Consider the following 16,604-nt stretch of genomic DNA (forward strand, 5'->3'; position numbering starts at 1 on the left):
GGGGGGTGGCAGTGGCTCCTCTGACAGAAAAGCCGACTTCCTCTTTTCCTCACGGTCTCAGGGAGGAGATGGAGGATTAATCCTTCCCACGAGTCTTCCCTGCTCTCCGGGCACGGCCTTCCTCCCCAGGGCAGCCCGTCCCGAAGCCGCCCCAGCCCGGGGTCGGCGGCAGGTTCCCCCTCACACAGCGAGGCCGGCAGCGGCGGCTCGCGGCGCCCGCTAGGTGGCGCCAGAAGCCGCGCAGCGGGCACGCCGGGCCCCCTGCCAACGGCCGCAGCGGTCCCTGAGGGGACTGGTAGCCATTTCCCCGCTGCCCGGTGGCGGCGGTGTGTGTTGCTGTCGTACGTAGTAACGAGTGGTGGTGTGATGATGCGCGATGGGAATGACGCCATATGTAGCCTCGCATGCGGGCGGGGACGTCCAGACGTCGTTTAAAGTGCAGACTCTCTCTCTCTGGCGAGTGTGTGTGGGGATTGTATCCGTGAATGGCAATTTAATCCTGCAGCTATTTCGTGTAGGGGGAAAATCAAGGGGAAGCTGTGTCTCTACAAGATGCTGAGAGAGTCTGTCGTGAGGCACGTTTTGGTCTTGTGTTTCTGAATAGGCACAAGTTGCTTTACAGGAAGAAAACAGCCTGTAGATGGAGGATTTGCAGGGTGTGTTTTTGAAGGCTTTCTTGCCCACTGGGACAGAGGTAACATCCAAGTTACAGGGGAGGATGTGATCTCATAAAGAATTTTTTTTAAAAAGTTCATTTTAGTGTGATCCTGGGACTTCTCTTCACATTAAAAAAAGAAAAAAGTGAAGTCATCTTTTTCACTAATTTTGTTTGAGAGGCAGGGAGTGTCTAACACGTGTTGGCCTGGCACAAGCCGTGCATCTTGTAGTAGCAGAGGAAGAGATGAGATCAGGATTGAGAGCAGTTAAAAGTCTGTGTTAGGGATGTGTTATAGCTATTCATCATGTGGATGTGGGTGATGCATATTTCCTTGGGTTTTTAGATATCTGCTTGAAAATGTTACTTTTTCTTTCATTATGTGCATTAAAAATGGTCATGCCTGCTCATCAACCAGCTTAAAGTTATACAGAGTGTGTGTAAAAAAAAACAAACAAACAAAAAAACACAAAACAAAAAAAACTGCTGAAACTTGGTAGTGGGAGAAGATGAATCTTAGCTGAGTGTAGGTGACTGATAAAAGACTTGGATGTCAGCACTGTGAGAAGGGTCATGCAACCTCTGAAGTAAACTACAGGCAAGCGCCACAGGCTGAAAACTGGTGCTTTTGGCATAGTTTCAATTTTGTTTTCCCCTTGATCTGAAGAGTCAGACTAAAGCTTCTCTTCTCCATGAAGACATCCAGTCTTGGTTTGGAAACACCAAGCAAAGATGAAAAATCTTCCCCCAGGTAATTTGCTCTTCTGGTTAATCACCTTGTAGATTATAACTTTGTCTGATTTCACAAATTAATTTTCTTGGCTTGAATCACTGGGGTTTTGTGTGTGTGTTTCTCTGCTGTGTTAAGCAACTCTCTAATATTTATTTTCTCCTTGTGAAGGATTTATATACTGTAACTAAGTCATCTCTTTGTCTTCCTTTTGATAGCCTAAACAGCTAGAGCTTCATAGGCCTCTCATACAAAGTATTTTCTTGAGCTCTCACCTCTTTGTGACTCTTTCTGCCTCTTCCTCAGTTCTTAATCAAAGACCTGAGAAATGAGCTCTTCTACTGCTGCTCCCCTCCCCTGCAGCACAGTACAAACACGGGGATTGTACTTGCTCATTTTCCTTCCTCAGATGTGTCTGTAATCTCTTAATTTTTTTTGTAAACCCAAATTCTTTTCAAGTTCTTTGTTTTCTAGCATACACCCTCATCCTTTGAGGCCTGTGCTTGCTATTCTTACATTTATTGCATTGCATTTGCTTGAGTACTATGTGTTAGTAGGCTGAATTTATTTATGATCAAGTCCTTTTACCCTTTCCAGTCTCAGTATGATAAGCATACGTGTGTGTACCACCTACATACGTATACATGTGTTATGCACATGTCTATTTCATAGAAGAGGGAGGAAAACCCCCACCTTTATCAGCTATGTACCCAGAATGAAACTCTGCAGAACTCCACTAGAAACTTCCTCAACTGATCATGTTTCCCCAATCTCTATGAGTTTGGTAATTAGCCAATTTTTAATCCATTTATTGTGCTTTCATTGGTGTGGGATAAGAGCTACCTTTTTGAGTACCCTGCAGCACTATGTGAAGTACTCTACTAAAGTTGTTACACTTTCATGATTATCATTAGCAATCAATCCCACAGTCTCAGAGAATGCAATCAGTGTCTATTTTCCATATAATCAGGTGGACCAGCCCTACTTACGTTCCCATCCTTTCATTCTTTATTGATTGCATTGCATGGGCTTTGCCATTGTCTGGCCTTGCACTGAGGGTTATAATTACTGAGGTCAGCCTATTCTCCTCTTTAGTGAGTATCAGTACAATGCTCCAGTCTTCTGGCATGTTCCTAGTTTTTCGAAGGGGAATCTCTTCTCAGCGTAATCAGAAGAGGTATGAAATTAGATACTACTACAGCCCCCAAGTCTCATGACTAGCTTGATGCCAAAGGACTGGATAAACATGAAGTAGTTATGATACTGATACTATTCTGTCAAATATCCTAGGGTTTGTTAATCCTTAGGAATGCCTTATGTCTCTAAACCTCCATTTGACCTTTATGTTCCTTCACGTAAATTTTATACTCTTTAAAACTGTAGTCTGGAAGGACAAATACTGTACAGCAATGTGTTTTGCACAATCCCTTGCATGTATTGAAACTCCATTTTCATTCTTACGAATGTAGTTTGGTCTCTTCGTGGTTTGTGAAGAGTAACTGAAGGACTGTCTGTATCACTTTACCAGGCTGTAATCTTTAACTGGGTTGTAACCAATTAATCTGTCTAGGAGCAGACATAGTTATCAGAGCAAACAGCCATCTGTTCATATTCTCCCTTTTAGCCACTGTACAAAGTCATCTGAAAGATGCAGAGCAGGAGAGAGAATGGGCGGATAAACTGGCCTCCAGAATGATCCTCCAAAGTACCTTATCTTTATTTCCAGTGAGGAAGGGATATGGATTGAATCCTCAAATCACATTTGTAAAGAGGAGTTTCATAATTCATTTCTTTCTGGTTTGCCTAATTCTATGCAGTTGGAGCTGTACCGTTTGCTAAGTGGGAAACTTGCATTTCGGTGGTGTGCACTGTTTCCCATTCCCAAACCCTACAGATAGGTGCAGGTAGGCATCTTAGGTTCCAAGATATGGCTAAGCCTTACCCATTAATATCTGTAAAAATAATTTGAGAATTTTGGAAGGCAGTTCTTTCTCACATGCAAAAGTTTATTTAAAAATGAGATATATTTTTTTAATTGCTTTGGTTGTGTTGCTAAACTTAAGAGATTACATCTGTCCTCTGCACTCACCAGAATGGATGTGGCAACCCAGACAGAGCTGCCACGAGAACATGCAGCCACCCAGGTCTCAGGCTGCAGGGAGTGCCAGAGCCTGTCACTAGGAATGGACAGCAGTAGCGAGAACAGCTGTGTGAGGTGTGACCAAGTGGCTGATCTGCTCAGCCTGGTGGCAGAACTATGAGAGGAAGTGGGCAGGTTAAAGAGCATCAGGAAGGTCAAACAAAGCATAGCCTCCCTGATGAGCAAGACTGGCAAACTGGTAACAACGGACAAGGCAAAGACTGAGGTACTCAACAACTTTTTTGCCGCAGTCTTCACCAGTACTGTTTAATATCTTCATCAATGACATAGTGGAATTGAGTGCACCCTCAGCAAGTTTGCAGATGACACCAAGCTGTGTGGTGCAGTTGACACACCTGAGGGATGGGATGCCATCCATAGGGACCTGGACAAGCTTGAGAAGTGGGCCCATATGAACCTCATGAGATTCAACAAGGCCAAGTGCAAGGTCCTGCACCTGGGTTGGGGCAACCCCTGTTACCAGTACAGGCTGGGGGATGAAGGAATTGAGAGCAGGCCTGAGAAGAACTTGGGGGTGCTGGTGGATGAAAAGCTGGACATGAGCCAGCAAAGTGCACTCACATCCCATTAGGCCAACCATATCCTGGGCCGCATCAAAAGAAGTGTGACCAGCAGGTCAAGGGAGGTGATTTTGCCCCTCTGCTCTGGTGAGACCTGACCTGTAGTACTGCATCCAGCTCTGGAGCTCTCAGCACAGGAGAAAGACATGGAGCTGTTGGAATGGGTCCAGAGGAGGGCCAAAAATGATCAGAGGGATGGAGCACCTCTCCTATGAGAAAAGTCTGAGAGAGTTGGAGTTGTTCAGCCTGGAGAAGAGAAGGCTCTGGGAAGACCTTATTGCAGCTTTTCAGTACTTAAGGGGGGCTTATAAGAAAGATGGGGACAAACTTTTTAGTAGGGCCTGTTGCAATAGGACAAGGGTTAATGGTTTTAAACTAAAAGAGGGTAGATTCGGACTAAATATAAGGAAGAAATTTTTTACAATGAGGGTGGTGAAACACTGGAACAGGTTGCCCAGAGAGGTGGTAGGTGCCTCATGTCTGGAAGTGTTCCCGGTCAGGTTGGATGGGGATCTGAGCACCCTGATCTAGTTGAAGATGTCCCTGCTTATTGCAGGGGGGTTGGACTACATGATCTTTAAAGGTCCCTTTCAACCCAAACTATTCTATGATCTACACTGAGTCTCCTGAGATGTGCACCAGTGTGATGTATGTGAGGGAGTGCCTCCTCCCTCATGTCTTACCTCAGTCTGGAACAGGAGCTAAAACCTTATTGACTATGGACAGCGATTTCATTATTGATTGCAATGTGAAGTCACTTAGCCATTGGTCTTCATAATGTGCTTGGTGAACAAGAGCAGAGGAATCTGATTTCAATTACATTGGTAATTTTTGGCTTGTTCTTTTATTTCTGTGATAGACTGTGCGACTTTCTCTGGTGCTCATGAAAGGAAGAAGTGTTTTGTATAACAGGTGCTTTGTGAACTTAGTAAGCTTGTTCTTCACCCTCCTCTGATTTTCCTGTTATTCCAGTCCTAGCTTTAAGTCCTTCCCTGAAGCACAGACTCAGCAGCATTGTGGTTGCAGGGTTGTGTTGACATCAGACAATTACATGTGCGTCAAAGCCCTGAAATGCAATATGAGCTATTAAATGAGGCTCTTAGCTAAATTTGTAGCTGCTCTCAACCTGTGGAACTGCAGCTGTTTTCTCTGGTAGTGATGTCCCTTTGGTCTTGGTGATAGCAGGGCCACTGCTATCACTGCTCTGCATGCAGTGCCTGTGGAAATGGTTCTGCTCTGTCACCGGGTACAAAGCTGGTGTGCTCAGAGGTGCACAATGAAGGGATAAGGGGCAACAGTGATATATTTCAACAAGGAAAGTTCCAGTAGGACACAGAAAAAAATACTTCCCCACGAGAGTTTCAGAGTAGTGGAACCAGTGCCAGAGATGTGATATCTCGGTCCACATTGAACCTTGAGTGGACAAGGCCTGGGATCTCAATATCTAATGTGAAGTTAGCCCAGTGTGGAAAAGGCGTTTGGACTAGGTGACCACCACACATTGCTTTCAGCCAAAATGGGCTGCTTTTGAATTATTCTTATGCAGTCATTAGTATCTATTCCTCATACCAAAGTTCATTCTGGCTGTGTATGATAGAAGTCAGTTTTTCATCACAAGATGATTCAGAAGTGTCCTTGTGTTTGTCCCCGAAATTCACCTTTTTTCCCAGTTGTCTCATCTTTGTGGCTCCATCTCAGAAATCACTCAGGTTCCCAAAGTAGCTGGATTCTTGTCTGCTTTCCCAAGTGTGGGGTGAGGCGTTACTCTGGAATGCAAAGCTCTAGAGCATAAGGAATTAACAACAGTTATTAAAAGAGGTGATTTGAACTCATGGGCTTGTTCTTCAGTATGTAAATCTCCCATTTACTTCAAGTTACTGTAGTTTAGGATCCAAACAGTAAATGTTTCTTTAAGGTAGTGAAGCAACAGCTGCATTTCTGGCTTCCTTACTGGGAGTTAGTGGCTTAGGTAATTGGGCTCATTGCTATTTGGAGCATAATCAGCAAGCATTCATTCTCCGTACAGCCAGCATATAAAATTTGCAAGAGCTGCATACAGTGCATACTCAATCAGTGTAAATCATTTAGCAGCCCACATAATGGACGTCTGGCTATTGAACTAAAAAATCTACTTGGTAATACAGGCAGATGAGTCATGAACGAGTTTTCCATTTATAAATAAAATTATTATATCCACAAGAGACTCTGAAAGCTGAACAGACTTTAGCTTTCCAGCCCCTAGAAGGGAAGATGAAATGCTGTTGCAGTATTTTCATGTATTCTGAATATGTTTACTCAGTGCCAAGATGGCATTTTGCTGCACTTAACAATTATTGCTGACATAGCCCAGCTCTAATCACTTGAGGGACCGGACGATTCTTTTCTGCTCACTGAGGGCTTGTGGTGGTGGTGAACATGTGCGAACAGATCTGTCTTGAAAGTAAGTTTGGACTTTGCACCAGGGTTTAGTTGCAGAATTCTCCCTGCCTGAATCGGAAGCTAAGGAATCTTCTCTGTGCTTGAGGAGCAGTGTGCAGTTATTGTGGAAGTCAGAGCCTCAGTTAATAATTCAGCAGAGATTTCCTGGGATTAAACTATCAGTTAGAGTATCGCCCTCATTTAGGCCACTGACATCAGAGTAGGAGTGTGTTGGCCGAGTATCAGCAGCTGCAAGGGATGTAGATGATGAGCTTTCTCCTTGCCAATGGACCTTTTCACTCTGTATATCTGCCAGTTGGCAAATGCTATGAGCAGTGAAGCATAGATTTGAGCTCAGTTTCTCTCCTTTCTTGAATAGCTCCTGTGTAACAGGAGAGGAAACGTTGCCCCTTTCCATTGCATGTCCCTCCTCTTGCTTTCAATGTCACAACATTGAGTCAGCAGGGAAATTAAACATCTTGCAGCTTCTTATTTGAAATAAGAACTTGTTTAGCCCCTCTTAAGCCAAGAACTCTCCCCACTATCAATTATCTTGCCTAGCTTCTCACAAAATTCTCTTCTCTTGACTACATCCTTCCATCTGCTCTCCCATTCTTGTTTGTGCACCCATGTCACAGGTGAATGGGCGTATCTTTAAGCATGACTTTTAGCTGGTTAGTTGTCAAGAAGAGAATACCTTGGGTCAAACTCATTAATTCTTAGCATTTGCCTGGGTTGTTTCATTAAGCAGGATTTGGCCCCATAAATCCTAAAGAAATAGTGGTTAACTCCTGTACGAAACTTTGGTTGCAGGTGTGTTTTGGTTTACTTTTGAGGACACTGTGGTAACTTTAAAGCAAAAAGCACTAATCGGAGGTTTTGAATTATCCTTGAAGAGCCTTGGAAATTCTATCAAGTTACATTAAAATAAGAGAAGAGGGTCTCTTGATTTTAAAAACGTATGTTACTGATATTCTGCATTTGTTTTCAGTCCAGGACCTCCAAGTGCTCCATAATGATAGAGAGTTAGTGGGCAATACCTGCTGCTTTGGGAGAGAAATCCTGCTCCCACAGAAAAATGCAGTCATAGAAAGCTGTCGTCTTAACGCTGCCACAAAAGAGCAAAACACTTTAAAAAGATCTGATCTCCCCAGACTCACGGCTCTAAGTCCAAGAAAAAGAAAGGATAACAATTGCTCATGGATGTAAAAGGAGGAGGAAGAAGAAGAGAACATGGATTATAGATCAAAGCTGTAACACTTTGTGAATGATAATGTGAGAACCTCCTCTAGGCCATGGATCCTTTTCATGCAATTTATCTTTCCTTCCTGACTGGCAGATGGGGCTCTCTACGCATACTTCTGTTTCTCTCTTTCCCCTCCTCCTCTTCTTGTGTGCCTGGAAACCCTTGCTGCAGATCAAGGTGGTGTGAGCTAGCTTTTTTAGCTGCAGTACAGAATCAGGAAAAGAGCCCTGCCTGAAAGGGCTGATGAATGATTTGTGTGAATCTCACTAAATCCAGCCTCTAGTTCAGTTGTTCTTCAGCGCTAATGGAAATGATTTCTCATCCCTGGAAGTGTTTAAGACCAGGTTGGATGAGGCTTTGGGCAACGTGGTCTAGTGGAGGGTGTCCCTGCCTGCAGCAGGGGGGTTGGAACTAGATGATCTTTAAGGTCCCTTCCAACCCAAACCATTCTATGATTCTGTGATTTACGTGGAGAGAATTGAGATGACAATCAGATTCCAAGCTGCCCTTTGAAAACGTGTAGGGTTTGTCCCTAGGACATGATGTATACATAGCTGCTAAGAAAAGTCCTCCTGGAGTGTTCCTGGATACTAACCTAGGCTGGTTGCGGAAGCAGTTCAGAGTGACTCCAGTATCTCTACCCTGTCTTGCATTGTGCCACAGACTCAAAGCACTGAGCAACAACAAACGTGAAAGTCTTGAGGGAGCCAGTGAAATTAAACAAAGTCCACTAAAAATGGAGGAAAAGTCTCTGGTAAGGCAATTGATTAGATTAACACCCTAGCCGTGTTTCTTCATTCTCTTTCTAGGCATGGACTAAAGAAAAGACATAGACTTTTATTCCAGAAAAAGTCACTGTCCAGTGGGATAAATTTTCCCCAAACTTTGCTGGTGACAGAAGGCAGGGCAGGGTAATTGATGAACCATCATGCAGATGTTGACAAAGCTGTTAAGATTGATGTGTGAGGACTGTTCAACCCTGAAGATGCAGTGTTTTTTGTGGGGAAGAAGCTAGCAGGTCAGTGGGAGATAACCTTCTCAATTTCTCTTCCTGTCAATATAAGCTGGTTTCAGACCTAAGAGTAAACTGCTAATTACCCAGCTGCGGTTCTTGGGTGGTATAGTACTCGGTGCAATAGGCTAGGCCATTTTTTCTACATGATTTTTTTTCTTTTGCTAGAAATAACATGTCCAAGCCTGTGACTGGACTGATACAGGAAGATAAAATCATGTGCAATAAATATGACATGAGTCCTGGGATGTACTATTTAAACGTTCACATTCAAATATTTTTGTGTTGAGCAATTACAGTGTTCGTGTTGATTAATTTGATTTTTCGTGTCTATGTGTTTGAGATTCCTGGTAGCACTGCCAGGGACTCTTGGTGTCTAAAGATGCAAAAAGTCAGCATGAACTTTCGAGTATCAGGCACTACAGCTAAGGGATGTTTATGCTTTCCTCCTCTGAAGGCAATAAAGGCTTTGAAGGAACAATTTGTATGGAGCCTTCAAATAAAAGATAATAGAGTAAAAGGCTGTTTTACTTTCTGTGAACATGGAAAAAGAAGGGAAGACGACTGCTGTATTTTTAGGATACTAGAGAGAGAGTTGATAAGGTCTTAGTGCTTTAAATTAGTCTGGTGCTGAATATGTACCAGCTAAGTAAGGAAAAAGATACTATCTGTACTGGAGACAAAAATTAAGCAACTCTTTAAATTTAAAAACTTTAGTGAATTTCTACAAAGTAGTTACCTTACATACCTACTAAGACAATTCTTGACAGATAATGTTGCACTGAAGAAAGTCAAGTGGGATTATAATGGGGTTTGGAGGCTATATATTTTGTGGGAAACCAGACTGTTAGGATAAATTTTTCCACTTGGCTTAACCTGTCACCCTGCGGGGCTCCTATCATTAGAGACTGAGGCAGGCTGGGCTCCCTCACTGAGTTGCCATCTTGTTCCACCTGAAATGTGCCCTGCTCTTGTATCTCCCTCTGCTAAGCTGTCCTATAGCTATTTATTTCCAGGCTTTTCCCTTCCTTAGACAAAAGCAGGCTTGTAAAGCTCACCAAAAGTAGAGGTAAAACTTCTTGACGTTATGCCATTATCCCAATTTTTAATGACAAATGGCCATCTTGAGACATTTTGTCATTTCTGTACTGCTTTTTAAAGTTACTACTTAACCAAAATAAGTCAATATATTAATTGAGTAGATGTTCTGATGCCTAGATCAGCTTGCAGGATTCATAAATTATCAGAGGAGAGGTCCAAATCTGTCTGAAAAAGTAATTGAGATTAATTGTGAAGATGAAGCACAATATAATGTTACAGAGTACAAGCCAAAGCTAGGTGAGGTGCAGAGAGTTAGGCAGGGCTCTTGCAGTGTGGGCAGTTTCACTGCTGATGTAAGTGAGAGGATTTGCTGAGAAAGCAGCACTATGCAAATGCTTTTCTTCTTACCCACAGTTTGTAACTTCTTAGTCCAGTCTTACTTTTTTTTTTCCTAGGACATTAGTTTTTAAAAAACATGTTTGACCTAGATTTGGGGGGATCTTAATCTTTAGGCTTTTTTGATCGCTTGGAAGCGATGTTTTTATGCAGATGTCTTATAATGGCACAGTGTTTGCACACCTTGTGCAGCTGATGGCATGTGGCCAACTCTCCTTAATTGCAGGCCAACTTTGGCTATTCAAATTATCCAGGGAATGGACTGCTGAATGGAGTTGTTTTGCTGTGTGAACAGCAATGGGTTGCATTTTTGTGTTCATAAGATGTTCTGTTAAATTTGAAGACAGGAGTTGAAGAGGAAGAAAATGTGGTAGAAGGTTTTCAGCAATGATATTAAACTGTTGCGGGATTCATACAGGCAGAGAGCTCTGGCTGTATGGATCAGGCTGATGGTCTAGATAGCTTTTGGCCTTTCTTACAGGCTGTGTTCCCCTCCTCACTCTTTCCGTTTCATTTGCTCTTATTTTGTTTATTGCCAGCTAACAATTCTCACTTGTTATATAATGTGGATTGCTTGAACCGAGATCTGCGTCTTGACTTGTTTTTATGAGGTATCTGGTACATAAAGTAATTAACAATTAAACTGCAACTCAAATAGAGAAGACACAATGCAAATTTTAATAGCTCTTATTTCAAAAGCAGTGTTGTCTTAAGCCATAATAGGGAGTTGTAGTGGGTTGACCCTGGCTGAGGGCCAGGTGCCCACCAGAGCCGCTCTATCACTCCCCTCTTTCATTAGACAGGGGAGAAAAGGTACAATGAAAAAAAAACTTACGGGTCGAGAGAAGGACAGGGAGAGATCATTCTCTAATTATCATCACGAGCAAAACAGACCGAACTTAGAGAGGGAATTCATCTTATTTATTACTAAGCAAAACAGAGTAGAGGAATGAGAAATAAAACCAAATCTTAAAAACACCTCCCCCCACCACCCCTCGATCTTCCCGGGCTCAACTTCACTCCCGGCTTCAACCTCCGCCCCCCCCCCCCAAGCGGCACAGGGGGACGGGGAGTGGGGGTTACGGTCAGTTCATCACGTGGTGTTTCTGCCGCTTCTTCATCCTCAGGGGGAGGACTCCTCTCATCGTTCCCCTGCTCCAGCGTGAGGTCCCTCTCACGGGAGACAGTCCTTCACGACCTTCTCCAACGTGAGTCTCCTCCACGGGGTGCAGACCTTCAGGAGCAAACTGCTCCAGCATGGGTCCCCCACAGGGTCACAAGTCCTGCCAGCAAACCTGCTCTGGCGTGGGCTCCTCTCTCCACGGATCCACAGGTCCTGCCAGGAGCTTGCTCCAGCGCGGGCTTCCCACGGGGTCACAGCCTCCTTCAGGTGTCTCCACCTGCTCCGGCGTGGGGTCCTCCACGGGCTGCAGGTGGAATCTCTACACCCCCTCATCCTCCCTCCATGGGCTGCAGGGGGACAGCCTGCTTCACCATGGTCTTCACCACGGGCTGCAGGGGAATCTTGCTCAGGTGCCTGGAGCACCTCCTGCCCCTCCTTCTGCACTGACCTTGGTGTCTGCAGATGTTCTTACATCTTCTCACTCCTCTCTCTGGCTGCAAAAGCCCTCTAACTGTTTTTTCTCTTTCTTAAATATGTTATCACAGAGGTGCTGATTGGCTTGGCCTTGGCCAGCGGCGGGTCCGTCTTGGAGCCGGCTGGCATTGGCTCTGTCAGACACAGGGGAAGCTTCTAGCAGCTTCTCACAGAAGCCACCCCTGTAGCCCCCCCCCGCTACCAAAACCTTGCCATGCAAAACCAACACAGGAGTAGATATCATTTAGGATACTTGACTAGGTTACTCAGACTTGGGAAGAATTCTGAAAGTGAGACATGAATTCGACTTAAACGGCTGAATACTATGTGTGATAAAGGACCTGGATAGGTGAAAGCTAAGCGCTGCACATATGGCCCTTCAGGGTGGAAACTTCTGCATCTGCTCCTTGTACTTGGGACACTGTGTAGATCAGCAAGTCGTTTCCTGGACATATTACTGCAACATGCAAATAGGTGCCTATGGGGTGGGATTTTACAGAATGTTGCAAATGAATTATTTTTGTCTGAGCTACTAATGCAGCTGTTTCAGTATGGTGAATGGTTGGATTTTAAGCCTTTTGGGGCAGAGAATGTTTTTTGTGTAAGAGTCTCCAGTGTTCTCCTGTTGAAGTGTAACCCACAATGTGCAGTTTGGCTGCCATGTGGAATTAGGATTTGGTGGTCGAGGGGAAGAAGTAGGGGAAGCACTAATGGCTTGCTTTTGACATGTGACCTAGTTTAGCTACTGATGAAGTTGATAAACAGGGGGAAAATGCATGCAGAAATATTTCTTCCTCTTTGTCTATAAACATATATAACACACTAGGTATATTTCTGCATGCTTTTTTTTTTTAATTCTCTGCAGCACTCTCTCCTCTGTGAGCATATGGGATTATGCATTAAGACAGAATTAATCCCTCATTGCGAAACACACAGGCTCAGCATTTACCACGGCTTTGCTCTAAGAAAGGGATTCAGACATTGTGGTCTCCATCAAAGAACAGCAGATTCTTGGCAGAGCCTTCTTCCATTTGTTTCTGCGAGTGAAACAGTTAATAAATCAGTCATGCATCATTGCTGGATTAGCAATCACACTCCCAAATGCTAATAACTGTTCTCACTCTTTCTCCTGAAGATTACCCTTAAATCCTATCAAAGGACAAGATGCCTTTTGCCTTGCCCGGCATTAGCACCCTAGTGACCTACAGCCAAAGTCAATAGTCAGTCACCTAACTCTCTGACATGGTGAAAGAACAGTGTGCCTTAACCAGACCTTTCTTAAGATGGTTTTAGTTTCTCCTGTCAATCCCTCCACTTCTTATTTTTTCCTTTGTTTTGTTTTCTTTTTTTTCCCACCTCAGCCAGTCTGGTCGTATAAACTGAAGCTGAGCGGAAGGAAGTTTGCCACAATGAATCACTCGAGCCTGTTGCAGGGTCACACAGGCTAGAGGAGTTTTGCAAGGCTGAAGACTGCAGAGGAGCTGGAACCAAGAAAATGAGGAGAAGGTAGGTACTTAACAAGTTCGTTCATTCTTTCTTTCTTTCTTGTTAATAGAGCTGATGAGCTTATTTACCTCTTGTCTGCAGCTGAATGTGGTCTCTAAAACTCCCTGCTCCTCTTGGTCTGAAAGCAGAGAAACAGCACCGGAGACAGGTCATAAATTGATGGGAGAATTCATGGTCTGTGAGCCCTCCTTATCTGCAGTTTCAAAGCAGAGTTGCTTAAAGTTGGATTTTTGGCATATAAATTGTAACACTTTCCTTGGTTTTGCAGTGCTCACCAATGAAATGGCTTGGCTCAGCAAGGACTGCTTACTTTACCTTAACTACTTTTATTAGTTTATTTTCATGGTGTTGGTTCATTCATTTACAAAAACACAGGATTATTTCATGTGCAGAAAACATACAAAAAGTAAGATTACGCTTAAGTTGTCATGTGTTTAATTTTTTTAAGGAGCAGATATTTTAAAAATAATTCAGTTAGAAACCTACAAGATGTATACACTAAAATATTTTGAGTAGTAATTTATACTCTTATAATTTTGTTATGTTTTACTGCATCAGGATTCATGTTAATGTATCTGTTAAATATTTTTTTTACAGCCTTGTAATTTTTTTGCTAATCTGTTATTAGATTTAATGGATGGTCTGGAGATTTTAAATCTTCTTAGTACACAGACAAAGATAACAGGATATAAACTGAAAGGTATAAACAGTGTTTAAACTTTATCTTGAACACATAACCAATGATGCATGATTGTGCAAGTAACTTTTTCAAGTGTTTCCCAGTAAATGTGCAGCCACAGTATATTTGCAGAGATGTACTTTCTGATCTGATTAGCATGGTTATCTTTTGGAGTGAACTGTTAGATAAATAAATGGACTAGCATTTGGATTAGGGCTCACTGTGTCTGACTCTAAGGCATCAGACTGTTTCATTCAGAACTATTCTTTCCTTGAATCATAGAATGAAATCTTCACCAAAATTTTAGTTTAGAATGTTTCTGTTCTAGAGACTGCAAACAAAAATGGTGGAGAGGGGAGTGTAGGTGTGGCCAAAGTGAGAAAGCAAAGACCAGTGCAACTGGACAAAGAAGAGAGGTTAAATGTTTGAGTGTAGGATTGAAAAGTAAGAGGAAAAAATTGAGCTGAAAAGCTTAAAACTTGTTGGCTTATTTTACAATAAAAAGGAAATTCCAAATATTTTTTGGGACCATACCTCTACCTTACATTTGTCTTTTTAAAAAGGAAGAAATTAGATGTGCTGTCTAAACATTTGCATCTTAGCTTTTAATATGGCATGCAAACCTAGTGTGATGTAAGGAAAGGTTGTTTAGAGAATAGTAGACTCTAAGCCCTGTGGCCACCAGGAAAATGTGAATTCAGTTCCTGCTTTGCCACAGATTTTTTTTGGTGTCACCTTGGCCAAGGTGCTTTGTCTTTCAAGACCTCACCTCTTTACCATTGCAATGATGAGTACCTAAGGGACAGAGAGTTGCTTCAGTATGGCTCTGATGGGAAGCGTGTGAGTACCTACAGGAGTCACTTGCTCTCCCTGCAGCAGGCCCTGCCCTGAGGAAGGTGGCTTCATATCTGAATAGATGAGTAATATTTCAGTGTTGTGGGTTGGTCCCCAGGCTAGTATTCACTGGGCAACAGGAAATCACGTGTCCACAAAGAACCAAATGTGAGATGCTGAGCCATATTGCCAAGCTGGAATGCAGTGCTTCCATCTTGTGATGTATAATGTGTACTCTATTATGTTTCTTCATTCTCCTCAGCACAGCCTCTGGACACTAGAATCCTGAGCCATGACTAGGTTTTAGAGGTGCTGCAGTAATGCAAACACTACTGCTACCACTAACCAACTTGGTTTGGTTTTAATAGCGGTCTTCTCTGGAAACCCACAAACCCAAGTTAATTATACAAGGCCTGGGAATGTGGAATTATTACAATAATTAGACCAAGACAGCAGCCTTGGTCCAGAAAAACAGCTTTAAGCACAACTGTGCTGGAGAAAGTTCAGTGCAGCTCATTAGGACCAAATGTTAAGATCACAGCCAGCTCATGAAACTTTTTAAAACTGCCGCTCCTACTGGCTACCATTGTCTGAAGAGCTTCACTGCCTTTGCTTGATAGCATCTCCCTTTTCCTGTCCTGCCCAGTCAAGCCGAGGCCAGCAGCTCACACCTAATGGTGACTCTGCCCTCTGCACCTGCCCTGGCCTGGGAAGTCAGAGGTTGTAAACCTCCTTCTATGCTCTTGAGAGAATTTCCCATCTAATGTGTGCTTGCATGCTGATTTGTTTGGATAAACATGGGTAGAGGAAAAGGTATGTATACCTGTCGTTGGGGTTAATAGTTATAGTTTACTTATGTCACCTTCTAATTCTTGGAATTCTCTGGCACTAATGGATATCTGAGGTTGCAGTAGTATTTAAGTTAGCTCCACCTGTAGAAGTCGATTTTCCAGTTTTTCCCCTTCACCTGTTAGGAGTTCTGACCTGACAGCTTCATTCTTCCAAGTGAGACCTACTGGATTTTACACCTGCTACTCCCTCACCTGTTCAGAAACTAGTCTGGATATGACTGCTGTCACACCACCATAGCTAATGACTCCTCACAGGTCTAAGGTTAGGCTTTTGAAGCAAATAAAATTTGTGGTCACCCAAGTTATATCAATCAGAGTGGAATTTTTCAAGTGTAGTTGTTCAATACAGGATCAGTATTGATGAAATGTTGTAATCCCTGATTTCTTGTCTCCTAAGAGCAGGTTGCATCCACAGTGGTATCTCCTTGATCTCAAGCAGCTGTGAGACAGAATTCTTGGGCTTTAATGTGAGTCAGTTCTCACTAGGGAAGGACAGTGATAGCCCCTTTCTTGAATGGATGGTAACTTCAAAGAAATGGGTACTGCCCTGCTGTCCATGGTCTGTGGACTTCAGAAACTATTTATCAGTTTGATAGTGATAGGAGCAAAGGAAGGTGATATAAGGCTGAAGAGGAAAAAAGACCAAAAGAAAAAGAGAGAGGGAACAACGTGACAACTGCATGGAGGTGAAGAAGAATGCCTGAGGGAGAGAAGCAAGCAATACGGATGTGATCCTTATGAAATGGGATACATAGGATTAAAGAAACCTTAGGAAATTAATAGTTCGGAAATGTAAAACATCGTCATATGTAGTAAATATGAGCATGAAAGAGAGAAGGCCTGAGAGAAAAAAAGAGCAAAAAAGAGAATATATAATGAAAAAGGTCTTGCTGAGCCAATAAAAGAATGTCCTTAGGG

General features: G+C 43.0%; 1 protein-coding gene across 1 annotated transcript in view; it reads left to right on the forward strand.

The window, feature by feature from the left end:
* Positions 1–1,269: 1,269 nt before the first annotated feature.
* Positions 1,270–16,604, forward strand: part of TRIM2 (tripartite motif containing 2) — a 131,400-nt gene continuing 116,065 nt past the window's right edge. Inside the window, exons 1-2 of the mRNA XM_075751722.1 lie at positions 1,270–1,406; positions 13,178–13,322. The gene's annotated coding sequence lies outside the window, so the exon portion shown is untranslated. The remainder of the gene's footprint in view (positions 1,407–13,177; positions 13,323–16,604) is intronic.

The sequence above is a fragment of the Balearica regulorum genome, chromosome 4, assembly GCF_011004875.1.
Source record: "Balearica regulorum gibbericeps isolate bBalReg1 chromosome 4, bBalReg1.pri, whole genome shotgun sequence".
Classification (NCBI taxonomy): Eukaryota; Metazoa; Chordata; class Aves; order Gruiformes; family Gruidae; genus Balearica; species Balearica regulorum.